General features: G+C 41.3%; 1 long non-coding RNA gene across 1 annotated transcript; it reads left to right on the forward strand.

Moving 5' to 3' along the window:
• Positions 1 to 4,978: 4,978 nt before the first annotated feature.
• LOC130150780 (uncharacterized) lies at positions 4,979 to 6,488 on the forward strand. The gene is made up of 3 exons (XR_008822386.1): positions 4,979 to 5,034; positions 5,798 to 5,914; positions 6,203 to 6,488. It is a non-coding gene; the product is annotated as an uncharacterized LOC130150780 (long non-coding RNA).
• The last annotated feature ends 9,494 nt before the right edge of the window (positions 6,489 to 15,982 follow it).

Genomic DNA, 15,982 nt, shown 5'->3' on the forward strand with positions numbered 1-15,982 from the left:
TGCTGCTCGCTGGGCTTCAGTTAGTGATCACTTAATCAGTGTGCGTCTATACAATTACACCAGATTTGGAAGAATCTGCCTTACTAGTTTTAAAAGAAAGTGATAAAGGGAAAGGTTTCAGTCTGGTGTTGGTCCTCATGAGGATAACTCCGCGTGTTATCTGTTCTTAGCCCATCCTCAGTTCTCCGTGCACCTGCCTGGGCTGAACGGCCAGCACCCGGGCTGTTATCAGTGGGACAGCCTGTGCTATTCTAAAGCTAACAAATGATTGTCACTAACATAAAAAGGAGAAACAGATGTTTCCTTTCCATTTTGACCATGCTGATGCCATGTTATTTTAGGTCAGCTGTATGAGACAACTACACTGCAGCCGGGTTTTGATAATCCTTGGTTACTGCCTTCACTGTGCTTGCAATGATACGTATGCCCCACAAACAACTTCTCAGAGTACTGAAGCACCTTTAAGGTGCAGGAACTGTTGAAAAAGAAACTATGACCTTCTTAATTATCATCCTGTTTTTCTTTTCCTTGCTTCGCCTGTCTAAAAGGAGCTGGTCCTCTGCACTGTTAAGGCATCTGGCATAAATACGACGGCGTGGCACATTTTAGAAAGCTGACAGCACTGGAAAAAACAATTCAAAAGTGTTAAGGAGAGTCTGTCGGGGTGATCTATTCTGCAAGAGAACTGGAACGCACCAGGGAGAGTATTGGCACAGGCTTCCCAGCCCTGACGTGTTTTGAGATAGGGAGCTGATGAGCAAACACTATCACTTGTCCAGGGATACAGACATACAGTTGCAAAAATGAATTGCAAGGCTACGTTTAAGTTAAACTTTCAAATGTAAAGATGAGGAATGAAAACACAGGATAATTTGTATTTCTATGTGTTGGCAGTAGTGCATTCCCAACAAACTAAGGGGCCCAGTTCAGTCCTGTAGGTTTGATTGAGACTTGTGCTTAGAGCCTAAGAAATGATTTATCATAACTACAGGTACGAAAATGGAGTCCAAAGACCAGATGCAGCTAGGTGTCCAGCTTCTACTTGATTTCTGTAAGGAGAAGATATTTAAATATCTGTGTAAATCTGGATCTAGCCACCTTTTTAAAACCTGCAGAATTAAACATGGGTCTACTACGTGTTTCTGCAGGACCACACTATACTGTACGGTACCACAGCTGTATGGTACCATCAGTGGATTTGCTCTTTGTCCTCTGCTGCAGTCATTCACACCTTGGGGAGCTCATATAAAACGCAAATGTCATTGTGAGACTCCAGAGACTTCTGACTTAGCGGGGCTTACTCATGAGTAAATGACTTCACAAGGAGCAAGACAGTGGAAAGGAATTAATTTAATGCTTAAGAACACAGACAAAGATCTGTAGACCCGAGCTTAGTACTGGTGGGTAGCTGGTACCCTTCTGCCACAGTACTCTGCAAAACGGACTGACTGGCTCAGTCAGAGTCTCCCTGGAAGGTGATATACAAAAAGAGAGCCTTAGATAGTTCCACCCAACCCAACTGCTTTACAGACCAGTGATCCAAAGGTAAAATATTAGTGCAACAGCCTGCTGGGGTAATGTGTAACTGTAATTCCTGGAGACCCTTGGTTACTGGAAGGCAGCCTGGCTGCAAATGCCAGTGGCAGCTCAGGGAAGGGGTTGCGCCTGAGGCACATTTCCCTGTGACAACTTTGTCCCTTCAAGTCACTCTGCCACAAATCTGTCTTTCACTGTCTTTCCTGGGCTCAAAAAAAGAGCACCGTGGGCAGGGACAGACGGTATTGACTAGGGGATTGGGCTCTGAGAAAGCATGCCCGTGGCGGTTGTTCTGCCTCTGTGGAAACCAGGCCAGATATCATAATTGCTACTTAGATCTGCAGACTCCAAAGATTTGATCATCACTATGCTTTATGGCTATTTATTAATTATCTAGGCATTTATTAACTAAGCCCATAGATTCTGCAAACTAAGTAAGTACTTTTGGTTTGTTTGTAAGAGGGTCAACAATGACACCAGAAGAGATTTCAGCCTGTAGCTGATGGTTGCAAAAGTCTCTTGCGAAGTCAGAAATAGAAGTCCACAGGTAGAAACACTAATCTCTAACCATTAAGCTACCCTGGGCGGTTCTCCATTTGTATAGAGACAGACAGTAACCAAAGGTGTTTCCACTTATTGCACTGAGGATCACAGGTGATTTCTTTTCTCTAGTTATTGACTGAGCAAAGGGAAGCCCTTTAACTGGGTGGAGTTTTCCTCTGCATTTGTCTTTCTGGTTATAAACAAACACCATAACTGGCGATTCCAAATGGTGCAGGCATCAACTAGCTGGATTGCTTGAGAATGGAGGAAAAAATATGGATGGGGTTAGCGCGTCTGAAGTCTGGATTGCTATGGGTCTGTTGTGCTAGTCCCAGAGCCTCGGTGACCACATGGGAAGCTGGTACATGAAGTTCAGGAATCCAGCAAAAATTAATCACTCAAAAGAATTAGTTTACAGAGAGATCAGCTCTTGAAATCCATCTGCTATGCAGTAATATGAGTGCTAGTGCCTGCAAAAGGACAAGGTCAGAGACCGAGGAGGAGGGTGGGCTCGCAGCAGCTGAGATTTACGTTAGTTTAAACTGAGGAGGTACCTCACCCTCCGGGAAGCAGCAGGGGAACTGGGAGGAGATGGTGTGGATTGCAGCACTGCTCCCTACCTTAGCCTTGCCTCCCTCCCTGCTGGGTGCTGAAATATGTTAAATCCCTGAATGAGTGTTTCTGAACCTACAAAACCAAGAAATCATTTCGGGGATGGAAAGCTGAATGGTTTTTATGGGTTTATGCTCACATCCCTGAAATGGATGCAAGCACGGTAGCTCTCGGCTTTCCAGCACACACTGTAGAGAACTTTTCTAGCATAGCTGATTGTGAACCGCTTCAGGTGAAGCACAGCAGCAAAACCCAAACCCAATAGCATAGACATGCCACCTTGGCATAGTAGATTTGTTTGTGTAACTGGAAACGAACCTGATGATATTAAACAGTCAGGTATTTACAAAGTGTGGAATTTGCTGTGTATTATATTCATATGTTCACTGTTATCGCACATAAAGCTGTTTTAAAATGGTCTCATAAGTGTAACTGTTTCTTGACATTCTTTCCAGTACATTTTAAATGCATTCCCCTCCCTTCCTTATTTTGGCTGCAAACCTGTTGTATTTGTCTTGTAGTAAAATCACTCTGACTATGATATTTCCAGGATTATTTTTGGACCAACTGCTAGAAAGTTTCTAGAAGTCTTTTCAGTCCAGTTCCTGTGACTCAAATGCAGTCGTTTTTTGGTCTTTTTTTACTGCAGTTTGCTGTTTGTGTTTACAAAGGTTGTAGCAGCCAGATCATTTGAAATAGAAAAATCTGCCTAGTTAAACGCACAGGGACAAATCCTGCCTCTAGCCATGTGTGCACCTGGTGAGCAGGGAAAGGGTGTGACTGTACTATTCCACGTGTGAGCACACGTGAACAAACACAGTCCAGATTCAGCCTACTTTGAAGCACGTAAGCTTTGCTAGAGATAATCGGATGCCTAAAGTCAAGCACATACCAATGTTTGGCGACACCAAGTGCCATGGGCATTTGCAGTGGTTGTGCTCATCATTGTAGGTCACGACGCAGCTCCGCAGTGCGCCGTTTGCACAAGTATTGCCATTGGTGAGCTCCTGCAGGTTGAAAGAGAACCATCACCTTCAGATTTCTCCTTTGCCTGAAAGCATCTCAGAGTGCTACTGCCTATGGTAATGCTGCTGTAAGCACTCTCAGAGGAGTGAAACTGAGACATTTGAGGGAAAAAAGGCCTTTTTATTTTCTGCTTGCTTACTTCTTGCATTTATAGCACTTTGCCTGTTACCAGATTAAGTCAAGGATTTTTCCTCAATTTTTTCAACATCTGAGAGAGAGGGGAAAGTGCTTTAGGAACAGAAATTATCACTGTAAAACTTCCATAAGATGCCAGGGAATACATGAAAAAGTAGATCCTGTATCGACCTGTATTTCCTTGGCATAATGTTGACCAGGTGTCAAGCAGAAAGAAAGGAGAAGCATTACAGAACATATTTGGTAATAAAATCGGTTGCATACACAAGTGTTTGCAGACTTGAGGGTCTGCATCTTAGCTCTCCATAACTAGCACAGCAGAGGTCTTTGGCAAAACCTTAGACCGATGTAGTTTCTAGTGGGAACTTAGCTGGCATGCTTAGTTTTGGAGAACTGTGTCTAGGTTTCATCGCCATCTTTTCACCACTTCTAGAGGCTTATCCGTGGAATTATTTGTTGATTTGAAAAACCTGGTCATTTATGCACATATAAGCGTATCACGTTTGTCTTCTACACACCCATGAAGGAGGACACAGTTCTAAAAACTTTTAGTGGCTTTTTACTTAATGTCATTAAATACGAGCGGTTTCCCAGGTGTGGTTTAGAATGTGTTGCATTTTATATACAATACTTTTTTGGGAAATTTTTAAAGATAGAGAAATGTATTCTGTGACAAAGCCAATTTGTTGTAAGTCAGGCCTGGATTTGGATCATTATCGTTAAAGGATCGACATTTTAGCATTAACTTTAGAATAACATTGTTGATTATATAATGATGTAAGTGTATGGTATTTGCCAAAGGCTGTGTTTCATATGGCTGGTTTAGGATACAGCCCAACTCATAAGAATCTTGATAGGAGATTATTCTTTTCAATAACTTTCATAATTTAATTAGGCACATGTGCTGATTATGAATCTAATACTATGGAGAATTAAGTCAACGTTAAAATCCCATTATTTTAAATTAGGCAGAAGCACACCCATAATGTGTAGCCAGGAAATATTTGTGCCCTTAACAATACATCTATACTGATAGCAATATGTTTCTTCACACACACACACACACAAAAGTAAAAATCAGTGTCCTTGTACTATTATTAAAATGTTACCATTTGTATTCCTTTGGAGCTGCGGTGTAGCATCCCGAGGGAAGGCACATTTAACACACCAGCAAGATCTCAGGTATGTTTGAAGTTTAACTTTGCGTTTGGGAACACTTTGCAATTGAATGAAACAAGGCATTTCTAGGTAGTACTGAGCCAAACCAAAAGCGATTACTTCAGCATTGTAATTTTATGTTTCACTTTCCTCTCTTTGCTGAGCATTTTTTAACAAAGACAAAATTCAAAGTTAAGACGTGGGTTTTGTAAGAACACCTTCCTGATTTCAGTCCTTTTCATGGATTTAATTTTATCTCTAAGAAGGAACAAAAGCACCCCACAAGAACTGGGTAGCCAGAAAGAGGGGACCAGTAGGACAAGACACATCCAGCTCAGGAGATTTAGCTGTATAATGAGCACATCAGAGGCGAGGAACTGGAAGGTGATACTTTTTTCCAAGTTAAATCACAGTACTTGCCCTGCCTACCTGCCCAGCCTGCTGCAGAGGACCAGGGAAGGCTCAGGCATCATGTGCTGCTCTTCACCCAGCTCAGGGGTATCTGCCAGGCCCTCATAGATATGGTGACTGTGTCTGCCCTCGGTTTGGCAGGGGTGTTTTTAATAGCATGCTCATTATACAGAAATATTTTCATTTGACAGACAATTTAAATGATCCTATAAAAGCTGCAATTACCATCAGGACAAATCCAGCTCTGATTGACTCCCACGTTAGCTCCCAAAGTTTGACTCCCAACTAAGAGACAAGAAAGATTTTACCCCTTCTTTCTTCTTTCTTACATATGCTCTTCTCCCTTATGGCTGTCTCTCATGTTAACATGCTGAAGAACATCTCAAACTCCTGCTGTCTTAATCCTCCCCCAAAACCACTGCTGAGAAGTGCTATTAGCTTCATTTTACTGACAAGGGACTGAGGAACAGAGAAAACCACTGTCATGTCTAAGGTAAGACAGGAAGGGAACCTCTAGAGAAGTAGAAGAAGAAAAGTAGGTCTAATGCAGAATTATACTTCTGAAGGTCCAAAAATCCTAAAGGAAATGTTTTTATGATGCCTGAATAAATCAGGGATGCAAGCCTTATGAAAATAAAATATCAGCTTTGAAACTGAGACCTTGAGTTATGAAGATAATTCTGCAAATATTCTTTCTGCCAATGTGGTGGTGTTAATCTATACATTAGTAACTTCATTGCTTAGCCAACTGCTTACATAACTGCTTGTTTTTGAAATCCAGAGTTTTTTGTCTGCAACCATTTCTTGAGAAACAAGAAAGAAATCAGAGCTATTTGGATCACCTGCCTTCAGCGTCCTGGTCACCAGATGAAGGAGGTCACCTTGGTCGCCTTGGTCAAGTCAGCTTGTGAGGTCATCTGGCCACTTTGAAGCATCCAGTCCACTTCAGCCTGTTCTCTCAGTCCCCTGAGAAATAAAGGATTAGTTCTTTGAAACTCTTAGAAGTTACACTGAAGGCCGTTCGCTGGGGTTTTTCAATTTCCTCTGAATGTGCCAGCCTAGGCAGATCTTTTACATCTTAAAGTAGTTTTTAATGCTTTTCTCAGAGCTCAAATGTACTGCAAACCTTTTCTGGTATGTGTTAGTGCTCTTTAATGACAATAATGATGTAATAACTGTTAACTATCTTAGAAGGCTGCGATGTGTCTCGTTGCACACATCCTATTGGCATTAATCAGGGAAGTGGCCTAATCTCAACCCAAACATGTCAGGGGAGTGGCTGGGGCAGAGGTGTGGCTGGAGATAAAAAGGAAAGGCTGCTCCTCTCTAGGAAGGAAAGGAAGGTCTCCAGCCCCATCACCCCACTGTGGGGTGGCCTCTGTGTTAGGGGTGCGTTTGCCTTTGCTCCCACCTGGCCTCTCCCCTCACCTGGGCAAGACCCAGCTTACTTTGTGTGCCTTTGAGATGCTCAAGGTGGGGATCTTGTCAGCCTGGTCTCCTTTTATAGTAAACAGCAGCACAGGGAAAAGCATCTGAGAATGTAGTTCAGTGCATCTAAAATATGAATTGCTTTATTTTTCTTCATGTACTACATTCAAGATATGGATGTTTCCTATCTGAGTCTCAGTTATAGATGGGCAGTCAGACAAGAAAAGCTCAACTTGTTTGCCTGGGGTGCTAGGAGGGAAGCACCTAGGCAAATGAAAATTTCAGACCCAGTTAATTTAGGTCAGGTCTCAATAGAAATATTCCTGCTAAGTTTTGTTATCTCCAGTGTTGTCCAAGAGGTTTTGAATCAGGCCATTTTTGTTTCAAGGGAGAAAGCAGACAAAATCCACAGATAAAAATGTAACATCCCAACACTTATACAGCTCCTAAGTTCCTTGGCTCAGGACTGCTGATGTTTTTTTCTCATTGTGATTCATTAATGTTTCATTAAAGGGGTGGCAAATGAGATACCCTTGGACTACAGATCTATTTCTGCCACAGTAGTTTTGGAGATATTTCTTAAATGGACACCAAGAGAGGCAGAGATTTTGGCTCATGGACCACCTTGTTTCTCTTCTGTTGTCTATATCCTGGCAGTTCCAGTAGTCTGATCGACGCTTGCTTTATGTGGAGCAGGTTGCCATTTTTAAACTTAAAAGTTTCCAGTAAGAGATTCCCTAATCCAACCTGGATGTTTTTTCACCAGCTTGTGTGTAAACCTCACATGCCTCTTTCCTGGATAGTCCCTTTGGCAGGGACTCAAGAGCTGGTTCTGCCTGCCCCGATAGCCCTGGCCAGCCTTAGGGCTGAGCACCACTGCTCTGCATCCCTAGGGGTGGTTTTGAAAGGCTACGGAGGTCTCACTTAGACAGCACCTGTGGTTTAGAGACAGGCCAGGTGTGAGCATCTGGAGGTCAGTCTGAGGCGGTGATGTGCCTCAGGCTTGTAGCAGGACACAGGTGACAAAGCTCTGAGGAAGGCTGAAAGCTGTGTCTTAACCAGGCTGCTGGAGATGGATGTTCATAAAGCTGGAAGGCTCACTCAGAGGGGTGAAGTGTGTCTGGTGGATGCTGAGACTCATTTTAGATGTCTGTGTGTTTCCTGAGCTGGTTAATGGTATCAATCACACCTCCACACAGTGTGGCCTGAGCACGCAGGTCACATGTGGACACCTGCAAGTAGGCACCTCCAGGTGGGTGCCTTCATCACCAAGCTTAATCTGGAATAGCAAAGAGCCGGGACGATGGCTGAGGTGTCATGTGTGGGTAAGATTACCCTTGGAGGAAAACCAGAGGAGGGGATTAAAAGGCATGTGGAGAGCTGGAACAGGAGAGATCACATTGAGGGGTGGTCAGGAGAGAAGGAAGAGGTACAAGCACAGATTCGGGTTTTCAAGAAAAGGACCATAGCTGCAACAGAGCCTAACCAGTTGTTTCAGAAGGAAGTGACAGGTTGAGCTAGCCAACTGTGCAGCTCTTGCTCGGAGAGGTGGCTAGGAAATCCCAATGCTGGCTCTGCAGAGAACAACTCCTTTTGTATGTCCATGGCCTCGCATCCCTGGTGTTTATTGAGGGGCTTGCTAGAATAAGGAAGGAAAACTCACACTGGATGTAGAAAAGATTGGGATTGATACACTGTGTTTAAATCTGATTACATTAATTAATCATCCTCCTGGGAATCCGACAGATCCTGATGGATGCGGTCTATCCAATCACATTAATCTTCGCAATGTGACGGCAACTCTGTGTGGGCCACCCGGCTCCGCTTCGGCACAGAGCCAGCAGCCAGGGTGATGGCCACAACCCCAGCCCTCGGGACAGAGCAAACCAGCCCATGAGCAGCCTTGCAGCGGGTGTTGTAAGCCAGGGAATTCAAATGAAACCACTTGCTAAAGTCACTATGACCTTTTCCTTCATTTGCAATAGAGATGCTGTGTTTCCAGGGGAAGGCTAGAACAGGACAAGGGTATCTCTCCCTTTAGATATTCTTAGCGGTTCTGCATTCTTAGTGTTTGTAAAAATATAATGCAGATATATTTGCACAAACATAGGGGCCTATTTTGTATTCCACTTTCTAAATAAGGAGCTTTTTATTAAAGAGATCTGATATTAGAGAACATAGCTCTAACATGCAGTATTTTTGCTAAATAACAAAGTCAAGGCTTTCTAAATAAAACTGAAATAGGGAGAAATTGCCATTCATTTTTTATTTTACTTCTGAGGACTGGCTGATATCAGGGTGTGATGTTCTGATTTCTGTGCAGGATATGATCACATCGGAATTTAGCATCCTTCAGAAGCCTTCAATGGGCACCCCAGCACTGAACATCCAGGACCATGACAGATGCTTCACAGGAAGCCAGCTCCTCAACTTTACACAACAGTTTCTGCCTTTTCTTGGGAAAATAATTTCTTGTTGTTGGGTTTTGGAAATTAAGGAGATGTCTCAAATACTTCCCCCAGCTTTTCAAAACTGAGGTGATAAATATCCCAGCGACACGTAGATATTTTAAAAGAAAATTAATGTTTCGGAGTGCAATACTAAGAAAATCATGACACTGCCACCTCGTGGATTCTGAGGTAATAGCTACATCATTAACATGGTGGCATAAATGTGTGTTGCATTTCATGACCAAATAATAGCTCATTTCTTACACACAGAGTTTTGTAATACAGAATCCATCTTTTTTGTCAATATTTATGCTTCTAATGGTGTAAGCAATTCCATAAGTTAAGTTCCTAACACTTCCTTTCTGTTTGAAAGTTAGGAGGCATACTCTCACTTAAGCAGCGCTTTAAAAAGCAATAGTAGTCTAAACTTGCCAATTAGTTCCTCTGCAGCATCCACAAAAACTAACACTGCGTTGAGATGTAGGGATTCTAGCAAATTGTGCCGGGGGTTTAGTTCTTATAAAATTGTTGAAAGCTTCTAATTTAAGGAAGAAAAGACTTCTAATATAAGGAACAAAAGACTTCTTTATGTGTAGTTGTTCGCTGTAATGTAAACTGAATGTTATTATTGACCTCTGAGAAAGTTTGGGGTATGTGTGTCTGACTAATCCTTTCACCTGTAGTCTTCTGGTATATAAATAACATGGACTGAGAAGTGCTGTATTCTATTGGACCAAATGAATCAAGAAAAAGTGAAAAAAGCAACAGAACCTCTTTTTTCCTGAAGGATCTGAACAATTCCTTCAGCACATCACCAGTGACTGTGTAGTGAATCAAGGCATGAGAAAAAAGTGCTTCAGCTTCAGTGCTGTCCTTGCTTTTTGAGTTTACCAAACAGCATCACAATGCCCAGATCCCATAAGTGTGGGAGCCAATACCTGAAGCACAGCTTCTTGTTAAATGTTGCTGCAGCTTTATGTGCAGCATGAATCCATCCTGAGACCAAACTATTGGCAGCTATAATAAACCAGTGATATCGATATTTGTATCAGGACAGCTTTTCCCTTTAGGGGAATGAAAAATAGCACTTCCGCATATTTAAAATCAGCTATGAAGACGCTTGTGAAAGAAGAGCTGTTGTGCTGCACAGACAAAGCAGAAGCTAGAGGAAGGGCCTCAAACCCCTTAAATAAACAGTGCCTGAAGACTGCTTTAGCAGAAAAATGGGAAAGCAGACACCATCACTGAAATAAACTCCATTATGGTTCATATTTAAGGCTAGACAGTGATTCATACTGTTTCACTAGACTCAGCATGCTGCAAAAGGCACTTGAAATAATTAACACTTAGAATTAAACTACTTAGATTTCACATCATCAAACATTTAACTTTCTTTAATTCTCTCTGCAGCTGTGATTTATTTGCATTTATTATTTTCTCTATTTACCAGTTCTCAGTTGCTTTTTAAGTTGCTCATACTTCCTTCTTCTGTAAGTCTGAACATTGGCTTATTGTTTTGGTTTTAGCTTTTGCATCTTACTCATGCTCACACTTCTGCTGGCTAGTTAAAAAAAACCGCATTACATCAAATATGGTCCTCAAATTGCTGAAAGGAGTTTTCTGTTTATTTATTTTAATCATTGCTTTTGCCTTACTTGTTATTCATAACATGCTTACTCATTACTGCAGTTTGATTGTTTAATATTGGCAAGAACATCACTAAATATATTTTTCCTATTTGTCTCACAAAAAAATATTCATTTTGTTTTGATAAGGTTTAAGAAAGAACACATGTGAAGAGGAAGTCTCATTATATCTGAAAGCTTGTAGCAAGAAATACAGATTATAGTCCTCAATATGATAAGTTAGTTAACTTGTGGAGACAAAGGCCTGATAGATAATTTGAAAAGAATGGACCTGGGAAGTATTAGAAAATTCACCAGCTTTGACAATATGCACTTTGAAGGTATGGTTACACTGGCAAGCTTCAGAAGGTATTAATGGCCACAGCAATGAAGGAGAGATCCAGGGAGAGATACCAACTCTGTAAGTATATAAAAATTGCTACACTGGATTGGGACAAATTTCCAAAAAAAACCATCAAACTCTGACAGTCACCCACAGCATATGTTTGGGGAAGAAGCACAAGAACAAGGCAAACGTACAGGGATGTTTCCCCCAGTTTTCCTGCCCACTTTCCAACAGTGTGGCTGGAGGACTTTCGTAGCCAACTGCTGATTCCTCAGGCTTTTGTTTCACTGATCTTGATGGATATTTTTTCCATCCATTCTTTCTACCATGCTTTGTGCTTTTATATACTGTTGGCCTTCAGTGTCCTCTGCTAATGAGTTCCACCATTTAACTAGAATCTGTGTAGAAAAAAAAACCCTCCAGCACTTCCTCCTGTATGTTTTAACCCCTCTGCCTTGTCATTTTGTTTAATCTCGCCTCCTGTATTTTTAGACATACCAAATATTTTTTCCTTACTTTTTTTCCTCTGTGATACTTTCATTTCTTTGTACTTCTTACATTTCCCCATCATTGTCACTTTTCCAAGCTGGCAAATATTAATCAGTTTAGTCTCTTTTTTTAACATCATCCTTGTCACTGTGTTCAAAACCTTTCTCTAGTTCCACCATGTTTTAATGAGAAGCTCATGAAAACAAATCTTTTCTGAACCAATAAAGTTTCCTTAATAATAATACAGTGCTTTAGATATAAGACTATATAGGTTTCTTTTGGAGTATGTTTTCATTCAAAGTTAGCACAAGAGTTTGTCACTCAAGTCTCAAAAGCTGAATTAATGCAAGCTGGGTGTGAACTGCACACCCACATGCGCACAATTGTTTCTTAATTGTTTTTACAATTTATTGCATGTATCTGGCTGTGTAATTCCTAGACCTCGTGCTTTCTCAGTCAATTTGGGGAGAATCTGTTTATCCCTCAAGGGAAATTATGGGAATGTACTAGCAGACTATCAGCTTTCCACTGAGTTAGTCAGCATCCTCGTTGCAAAATACCAGGTTAAAAAAAACCCATGACTGTAGTCTGCAGTGGGATAATCTACTTGCTCTCAAGGTACTGCCAAAGGAGGGTAACAGGTTTTGTTTCTGTGTGTAGGTGGACTTTAGGGTTAAAATTTGAATAAGAGCTTTGGTTCATACTGCTGTGTCTTCAAAGGCTATTCTGGTGAAGATTTTTACTAACCTTCTGAAAATGCTGCCAATATTAAACAATCAAACTGCAGTGATGAGTAAGCATGTTATGAATAACAAGTAAGGCAAAAGCAATGATTAAAATAAATAAACAGAAAACTCCTTTCAGCAATTTGAGGACCATATTTGATGTAATGCGGTTTTTTTTAACTAGCCAGCAGAAGTGTGAGCATGAGTAAGATGCAAAAGCTAAAACCTTCCTGTGCTTGGTATTTGTTGAAATAGTTACAGCGAGAAGATTGCCCAGAGCGCTCTTGGCTTAAAACCTGGGGTAAAGGCAAAAGATGCTGGTCAACACTTCTGAAGGGAGCAGGGGGCTCGGAAGAAACCAAGTGCTTTGATCTGCCTCCTGTTGGTACCCACCAGGGCTGTTAAGCTGACACAGGCCCCGGATTTTGTTGATGAGCTGCTTCGCACAGAGTCATAGCCTCAGAATTCAAAACATAAAGCTCAAGCTCCTGTAATTACTGAAAATGAGATTCACCTCACCTAATTTTGAGAGTGTGAAAGCCTGATATGTAATGTAAACTAGTCAAATCCTGTCGGTAGTCAATGAAGAGAGACGGATCCATCTGGAGAGCAACCATTCTGCTGGCTTCAGACATCACTTTTAGCATGTCCTCGGCAGCCCAGCCAACAAATGGTAGAGCTGACTTAGAAAGTTAGCATGAGGCTAGGCAAACCCCGTCCTGAGAGCCATTGTGGCCTGATACTCAAATGGAAAACAATGGAAAAAAATGTAAAGGTGACCAACCTACTTCAGGAAATGAGAAACCGAAGGGGAAAGCTGACACATAATCTGGCCGCTCCCATTATTCTCCTCAGGGCAGCTGGAGTCAGCTCGCAGCTGCACTCCTCACTCGAAGCGCAAAGCCTAGGAGCGGAAGGATGGTCGTTCCTCAAAGTCAAACATGTGCAGCCCAGAATGATGTGAATGTAAAAGGTAAGTCAGCAATGAGTCTCGGAGAGCAGGTATCAAAATATATCTATTTTATAGCAGGTATCATAAATATATATATATATATCAGGTATCATAAATAAGTCTACTGTCTTGCAGCTTCAGCTTTCCCTCGGCATTTTCCAGAACTGGTATCTATTCACTTCCCAGCAGCTCTGTGGGTGGGCAGGTGGACATGTGCTCTGACATGGCTGAGTTCAGAGGCAGGATGAAGTGAGGCACCACTAGCAGCATCCTCAGAAGGCTCCAAGTCCTCACCTTCATCGCCTTCCCCCAGGGACACACCTTTACCTGTCGAGGAGCAGATTTGGTCCAGGGCTCTGGGAAGCTGCAAGGGGAGGCGTCACAATAAACAAAATGGTCCGTTGGGGCCAGCTTGTCCTTGGGGCAGTGGCTCTTGTCTCAAGGCTGACTCCCAGCACTGTGAAATAGAAACACGCTGGTTAATGCAACACTTCACGTGAACTGAAAAAAACCTACCACAATACTTCAGAGAGCAGAAAGATACTATAAAAGTCTGTTTGGAGGCAAGATGACACCATAAATTCCAGAAAGAACGTTACGGGGCAGGAAACTGAGAAAAGAAATAAAACACTTGCAGGCAAAAGTGAAAGCCAAACCGAACTGTAATAACTGCAAGAATATTTTGAATCTTGTAACTGTAATTAACTATTTGAAGAGGTACAATTTTTTTTTTTATGAAAGCAGAGAGGACTTGTATGATTAGGCAACCAAAAAACTAATTTGTTGCAGACTGATAACAAAAAAATTTTTCATGATCAATAACTGGGCTTTAAATGGTATTTTGGAGAAATCTGTGAGTTGGAAATAATTTTGGAAGTTCATTAGAAAGAGATTTCATCATTTTGCTTCATAGAAGCCAGCTGCATGGCTCATGTTATACATTGTAATACTGAATTTTAGAAAAGAATGTTTGTAAATTTAAATAAATAGCATCTTTTTAAAAAGTAAGTTTTGAGGAATAAATTGGCAATTTTTGTAACTTAGGTTTTCATACATACATACATATTTCATTGTTCATCATACATTCATACATTTCATACATACAGAAATAACTGTTTTCTGGAGGCAAATATACTGTCTCCCAAGTAAAGGTCCCTTGTTTCCCCAAAAAAGTATTGTTTTCAGCAAGGATGATGCAAATATTATTAAGATGGATACCTTGAGCTTATCACTGCTCATTTTTTAATTAGCCTAAATATTAGTTGATTTTTAATACTTGAAATAAACATTAAAGTATGAGAACAGGAGTGATTACTGTCATCTCCAGTCTGATCTTGCCATTTTGATGTTCTGTTTTAGGAAGAAGTTCCAGGTAATAATTATGCATTTATAACTGACACCTTCCATGATGCATTCTAACCTGTGCTCTAGAAAACACAGGAAAACACACACAGAATAAAATTATGCAGTATGAGTTGTAGCTGCTCTACACAATCCGACAGAACTACCTGCAGGTCTCTTTCAAGGCACCTGCATGAGGAGCCACCATTATACTTACCCTGAATTCAATCTTTAGCATAGGAAAGACATCCCAGTTTAAAAAGAACCTTTTCTTTTTTTCTTTTTTTTTTTTCCCCCCAAGTTCGTCTAAAACAGCACCAAGAGACCTATACCTAGGTATTCCATAAAAAGCTGCACAGAGTGCTGTAAAACACAGCTTTGGACTAGAGGCATTGCCATCAGCACGTTAACATGCCAGTATTTGTTTATTTAATTCTCCAAATATCCACACACTCACACACACATACATACCAGATATACATGCATACACCTCCCCCCCCTCCCACTTTTACTCGATGGCTACTTAAGTAGTCTGGCTTTGAATGTGAGGACTAGAGAACCTCTGACATTATATAGCTACATAATCTATGAAAAGGTGTTGAAACAGGGTCAGCACCCGGTAATATCCTCTCAGCCTCCAACAATTTGCAGATGCTAAGCTGTCATTATTATTTGTTGGCTTTTTGCATAGCTACAGTTCTGATTATGTTTCAGCTGTAAAGGTGCAATTAACTCCACGGATAGGACTTGCCTGCTACTGGCTATCCTGCCTTGCTTTTCACAGCAGCATTGCTTTTGCTACTGTAAGAAATACGCGAGGTGAACTTGTATTATTTCAGGCAGTCATAGCATAAGAAGTTTAGAGATTTGAGTTATTTGTAATCTTGAAACAGGGAGAGGTTGTTTAAAATTTTATTCCCTGGAGCAATGTCATTGTAAGTATGAATTTTTCTTTCTGAACAAGAAGATAACGACATTCCTCCTATACACTGTTGCACTGATGAACTGCAGTGCTCTGACAGAGGAACTCTTTCTCAGAGCAGAAGGATGACCTGCCTGGAACTGCTCAAGGGAGATGTGAGAAGGTACAAAGTGTGACTGTGCTTCTGTGGTCTGAACATGTTCAGCTGAATCTGGGCTAAGACTCTTGAAAGCGTTTCAGAAGACAGCAGCTGATGGGTGGTTGTACTCAGGACTGAACTTCT

This window comes from Falco biarmicus, chromosome 5, assembly GCF_023638135.1.
Source record: "Falco biarmicus isolate bFalBia1 chromosome 5, bFalBia1.pri, whole genome shotgun sequence".
Lineage (NCBI taxonomy): Eukaryota > Metazoa > Chordata > Aves > Falconiformes > Falconidae > Falco > Falco biarmicus.